General features: G+C 42.9%; 1 non-coding gene across 1 annotated transcript; it reads left to right on the plus strand.

Moving 5' to 3' along the window:
• Window positions 1–5,303: 5,303 nt before the first annotated feature.
• Window positions 5,304–5,433, plus strand: LOC123729073 (small nucleolar RNA ACA64). Its single transcript, XR_006760852.1, has one exon. It is a non-coding gene; the product is annotated as a small nucleolar RNA ACA64 (small nucleolar RNA).
• The last annotated feature ends 618 nt before the right edge of the window (window positions 5,434–6,051 follow it).

Here is a 6,051-nt window from a genome sequence, read left to right on the forward strand (position 1 = left end):
CTTTCAATATACTTTGCCTCCATTTACTCAGGTGTTTCCTTTATTTTGGCAGTTACATGTAGGTTTGTGTCAACATTTCAATGTATCAGATCACATTAATTTTCATTCTGTGTTTTTTATACTGTGGTGAGGGATTGAAATTGATTGACGCTTGCTTTAAGGGTCTATTCCATCACCATTTTCTATGGTGCTCTTTTTTTATGTTTCTGTACATGCAGTCTGTTATGTTAATTTCTATGGAGGTTGTGTAAGGATGGGAAATAGCAGCATATGTTTCTGTTGGAGTTCTGGATATTGATGGCTTCCCCAGTGGACCTCTTTACTCCCAATGGGCAGTATCCACATTTGTGCACAGCATTTAATTTAATTCACTGTGTGTGTGTGTGTGTGTGTGTGTGTGTGTGTGTGTGTGTGTGTGTGTGTGTGTGTGTGTGTGTGTGTGCGTGTGGGTTTTAGGAGTTATTCAGTAAAGTCATACCATGCCAAAATTCTTTCTGCAGTCTTGTGGTTGTTTTTCTCAGAGAAAAAAAGTCAGTCTAACCCAGCAGGCAGCGGGCGGCCATTTGACAAAATGTCTGACGACCGTTTGAGTCAACATAACCAGTAGTCTAGCTTAGCCAGAGCCGTCCGAGGCACGGTTCTGCGCCTACTTCCAATTAGTTTCCCCAGCTAGTATCCCCTCTTACAGTATATATCTCTGTTTTCTGTCTCTCCTGGCCTGTTCTGTCAGTGGACAAGGGAGGAGGAGGGGGGAAAATAAACTGTGTGTGTGTCCGTGCATGTGACTTTGTAGAGCATATCCCAGTTCTACCAGCAGGAGTCGCTCTCTCTCTCTCTCTCTCTCTCTCTCTCTCTCTCTCTCTCTCAGCCCTTTGGCAGAGGAGAGGGTGAGAGGGGGAGTGGGAGAGGGGGCTGGGGGCAGATGTGGGTGCCACGTTTGCATCACAGTACTGTAATACTATTCATAGCCAAGCTGGCATTTTTTTTGCTGCCTAACTTTTAATCTGAGGAATCCTGCTCGTTACTAAACGCTCAATGTATAATCTCACTGACCAGAAAGACTCTTATTCATTCAAGTTAAGAGAGAGAGAAAAAACATAATTCCAACATTCAATAACATTAGGCCTACTACCCGTGGGAATGGAACAGTGTCTGCACTGTTGCTCACGCATTTCTATAGGACAAAACAAAAATCACCCAAGACTATGCATTTACTCAGAGGTGGCTGCTGTTTCAGACAGAGCGAGAGAAATAGTAAGAAGAGGGAGAGAGGAGAAAAAGTGGAGAGAGGGAGAGAGTAGAAAGACAGAGAGAGTAGAAAGAAGGAGAAAGTAGAAAGAGGGAGAGAGTATAAAGAAGGAGAGAGAGAGAGAGAGAGGGGGAAGAGAGATAGAGGAGAAAGAGAGAGCGAGAGAGTAGGAACCACATGGTTGACTTGGCTGTGGCCTTGAAGTATTTGGGTTTTTCCAACTGATGATGCCCAAAACCTCATGATTAAGTCATGCTATTTTGAAGAAAAAAGGATGAAACAATATATTCTGAGAAGAGTTGCCAGACAGTAGTGAATTCAGGGAATTCAAAACCCAAAGATTCCATCATTACTCTATTCAATGAAATTCAGCTTCAATCTACGTCTTACTTGCGCTAAACAGCAAGACACAAACAAAAACAGTTAATTCCCAGCATATTGAAATCTTGGAAGTTTGAAATGCTTTGGTGTTAAATCAGAGTGAGGGCAAAACAACATAAGATGTTTTGAAGAAAGAATTATTTGACAAGAGAATAACAACTTTAATGTAGCCTACTGCTCAAACATTTCCTTCTTCACATGTTAACATAGAGAATGAACACTAACTTTGGCCTTTTTAAACACGGATTTGAATACAAAGCACACTGTGCTCTCTCACTGGTTGAATTAACCTTGTTTCCACATCATTTCAACCAAAAAATAAAACTTGATGATGAATGAATGTGGAAAACTGAATGGATTTACAAAAAGTAATCAATGTGAGGGCTTTTTATTTTTTTCACCCAACTTTTAACCTAAATCCAATCACATGGTGATGATTATTACATATATTTTTTATGTTGAATTCACGTTATTTGACCGTTAAACCAAATCAAAACTAGACGTTGAACTGACATGTGTGCTCAGTGAGCTGCTTACAAGACAGTTTTCCTTCTGTTTGCAGTGTGAAGTTGCCCTGGATACAAGGGCATCGAAATAGAAGGTTAATGACAATACTAGCGGAGGGAAGGAGGAGGCAGGAATAAGGATTGGGTCAGGGAGGTTCAGTCTTCAGTCTGGGCTGTAATGTGAGACGCTGAAGACAAAACGGAATCATCAGCACATTCCTCTCAGCCCGGGGTTAGACTGAAAAAAAGACCACTAACTGTTCATGTACGTGGTTTCTCAGCTTGGTCTTGATGCATAAACAAAAAGCCAGGGAATTTACTGGTCCAACAAGAGAGGTTGGGTGGGGTTGGAGGGCTGCAATCTCCAACCCTCGGGGGTAAATTACCACAGTTTCATCACCTTGTCAGGTAATTATGGTAATCCGTTAAAAACACTCCGATATCAGACATAACAGGGAATAAACAGGAAATGGGAATAGTTTTTCGAATGCAGTATTTTTCCAGATAATGGGCAGCCATGAAAAAGCTATCTCAGAAACCTTTTTGGGAATACTGGGCAGCTATTTGAGGATATTTTACCAAAAGATAGTCCATGATAGTTTCACAGGGTATTTTATTTTACACTGAACGAAAATATGGTCCCGTGTTTCATGAGGTGAAATTAAAGATTCAAGAAATGTTCCACATGCACAAAAAGCTTATTTCTCTCAAATTTGTTTATACCCCTGTTAGGGAGCATTTCTCAATTGCCAAGATAATCCATCCACCTGACAGGTGTGGCATATCAAGAAGCTGATTAAACAGCATGATCATTACACAGGTGCACCTTGTGCTGGGGACAATAAAAGGCCACTCTAAAATGTGTAATTTTGTCACAACACAATGCCACAGATGTCTCAAGTTTTGAGGGAGCGTGCAATTGGCATGCTGACTGCAGGAATGTCCACCAGAGCTGTTGCCAGAGAATTGAATGTTAATTTCTCTACTATAATCCGCCTCACAACCGCAGACCATGTGTAACCACGCCAGCCCAGGACCTCCACATCCGGCTTCTTCACCTTCAGGATCATCTGAGACCAGCCACCTGGACAGCTGATGAAACTGTGGGTTTACACAACCAAAGAATTTCTGCAAAAACTGTCAGAAACCATCTCAGGGAAGCTCATCTGCTTTGTCCTCACCAGGGTATTGACCTGACTGCAGTTCGGCATCGGAACCGACTTCAGTGGGCAAATGCTCACCTTCAATGGCCACTGGCACACTGAAGAAGTGTGTTCTTCAAAGATGAATTCCGGTTTCAACTGTACCGGCAGATGGCACACAGCATGTATGGAGTCATGTGGGTGAGCGGTTTGCTGATTTCAACGTTGTGAACAGAGTGCCCAATGGTGGCAGTGGGGTTATGGTATGGGTAGGCATAAGCTTTGGACAACGAACACTATTGCATTTTATCGATGGCAATTTGAATGCACAGAGATACTGTGATGAGATCCTGAGGCCAAAGTCATGCCGTTCATCCGTCGCCATCACCTCATGTTACAGCATGATGATGCACAGCCCAATGTCGCAAGGATCTGTACACAATTCATGGAAGCTGAAAATGTCCCAGTTCTTCCATGACCTGCATACTCACCAGAGATGTTAACCATTGAGCATGTTTGGGATGCTCTGGATCAATGTGTATGACAGTGTGTTTCAGTTCCCGCCAATATCCAGCAACTTCGCACAACCATTGAAGAGAAGTGAGACAACATTCCACAGGCCACAATCAACAGCCTGATCAACTCTATTGCGAAGGAGATGTCGCGCTGCATGAGGCAAATGGTGGTCACACCAGATACTGACTGGTTTTCTGATCCACGCCCCTATCTTTTTTTTTAAAGGTATCTGTGACCAACAGATGCATATCTGTATTCCCAGTCATGTGAAATCCATAGATTGGTGCCTAATTCATTTATTTCAATTGACTAATTTCCTTATATGAACTGTAACTCAGTAACTCAATTGTTGCATTTGTTTTTGTTAAGTGTAATACACATCCTAGTGGTCCTCATCAATCACGTTCCTCTCACAATGTACATCCTGGCCATAATGTGTTGGCTTTGGGCTGTGAGGACAGCTTCACCACAATGAGTGGGGCTAGGCTGTGATTTATGCTGATAAAGGCGTGGGAGTCATTTATGTTATCTGGAGAAGTGCTGCCAGCCTCCGGCTAAAACCACATCCCTTATCAGCCATGCATTCTCTCTCCCCCGGGAGAGGAGGGGCACGGCCCTGGCCTGCACTCTCTTCCACATCTCCTGTAGTTTAAAAAATAGATATATATTTAACCACGCAAGTCATTTAAGGACAAATTCTTACTTACATTGATGGCCAAACCCAGATGATACTGGGCCATTTGTGTGCCACCCTATGGGACTCCCAATCACGGCCAGATGTGATGCAGCCTGGATTCGAATCAGGTACTGCAGTGACACCTCTTGCACTGAGATGCAGTGTTTAGACCACTGCGCCACTCGGGAGTCCCAAGTGTTCTGCGAGACTACAATGCAATTATATAGCTGTAACTGCTCATTGCTCAATATTCCCAAGAAGGGATTTCATTTTGATTATGAATATTCCCATAGTCGTAGACCAGCATGAACAATACGTTTTCTGGTCCGAAATGTCTTCTGATCTTCATGAGAAAATAATAATTGTGTAATTAGCTGGAAGTACAGTTACACATGTAAACAAAGTTGGATAGCACATTGCTTGGTTAAAGTTGGGTGGAAATTATCATTCTTTTTGGTATACAATTGAAGCTCTGAATGGATATGCGGTCTTTGACAAATTAAATGTTCCAAGGTTACACAAACAACCTCTTTGGGCCCTGTGAATGTGACATGTGAAGTGGCCACAACTTCATATCATAGTTATCTAAATGACATAGTGGATCATACAGAAGCTGCTGAATGTGTGTGTGTGGCAGAAGTAGAGGGTGGGCCAGTCCCTGGGGAGGCCTGCCTCTCTTTACAGTTGTCTCCTATCCAAATGTTCTGGGTGGAGCAGCAAGGAGTGTGTTCAAATGGGGTCAGTGACTGCTTCTTTTACAACACAGAGCCTCTCATAATTCCCATCATTTAAAGGCTTGCTGTATTTCATTGTACTTTACAGAGTTTGTTGACACAGTCTGAGAATTATCCTATATGTGTCATTTGTCTGGGGGGAGAGAACTGTGTCTACAGTATTGTGGTACGTTAAGCTTATTGCCTGGTCTGTTTGTGACGGTGTAATAAAACCCAAGCGCTCACAAACACTGCAGTAGAAGATATTTAAACAAGTGGCTGTAGTATTACTGGTGTATTAGTAACAAAGTTGTAAATGTTTCTTCCCTCCATAGTGGTGCTCTCCCTGCTGGCCTGTCTGAGCTCCTCTGTCCGTGAGGTGAGGAGGGCAGCCACAGCCACCCTACAGACCCTGGCCCAGGTGGACAGCTCTCCCTTTCACCCCACCATCGACAGGCTGCTGAGGACCACCGAGGAGCTCATTGCTGACCTCACCACCTCAGCCAGGTCTCTCTCCTTCTCCCACACACACACATGCACACACACAGTCCATAATTCATATAGTCTACACACACACACACACACACACACACACACACACACACACACACACACACACACACACACACACACACACACACACACACAGTCCATAATTAATACACTGTCATATACTGCCCATAATGTCCATACACACCATCATATACATATATATTTATATTCTGGACTCTGACATTACTCGTTCTAATATTTCTTAATTCCTTTCTTTACATTTTTGGGATTTGCGTGTATTGTTTTGTATTGTTAAGTAGCTATTACTGCACTGTTGGAGCTAGGAACATTAGCATTTAGCCAAACCCATGATAAC

This window comes from Salmo salar, chromosome 19, assembly GCF_965601325.2.
Source record: "Salmo salar chromosome 19, fSalSal1, whole genome shotgun sequence".
Lineage (NCBI taxonomy): Eukaryota > Metazoa > Chordata > Actinopteri > Salmoniformes > Salmonidae > Salmo > Salmo salar.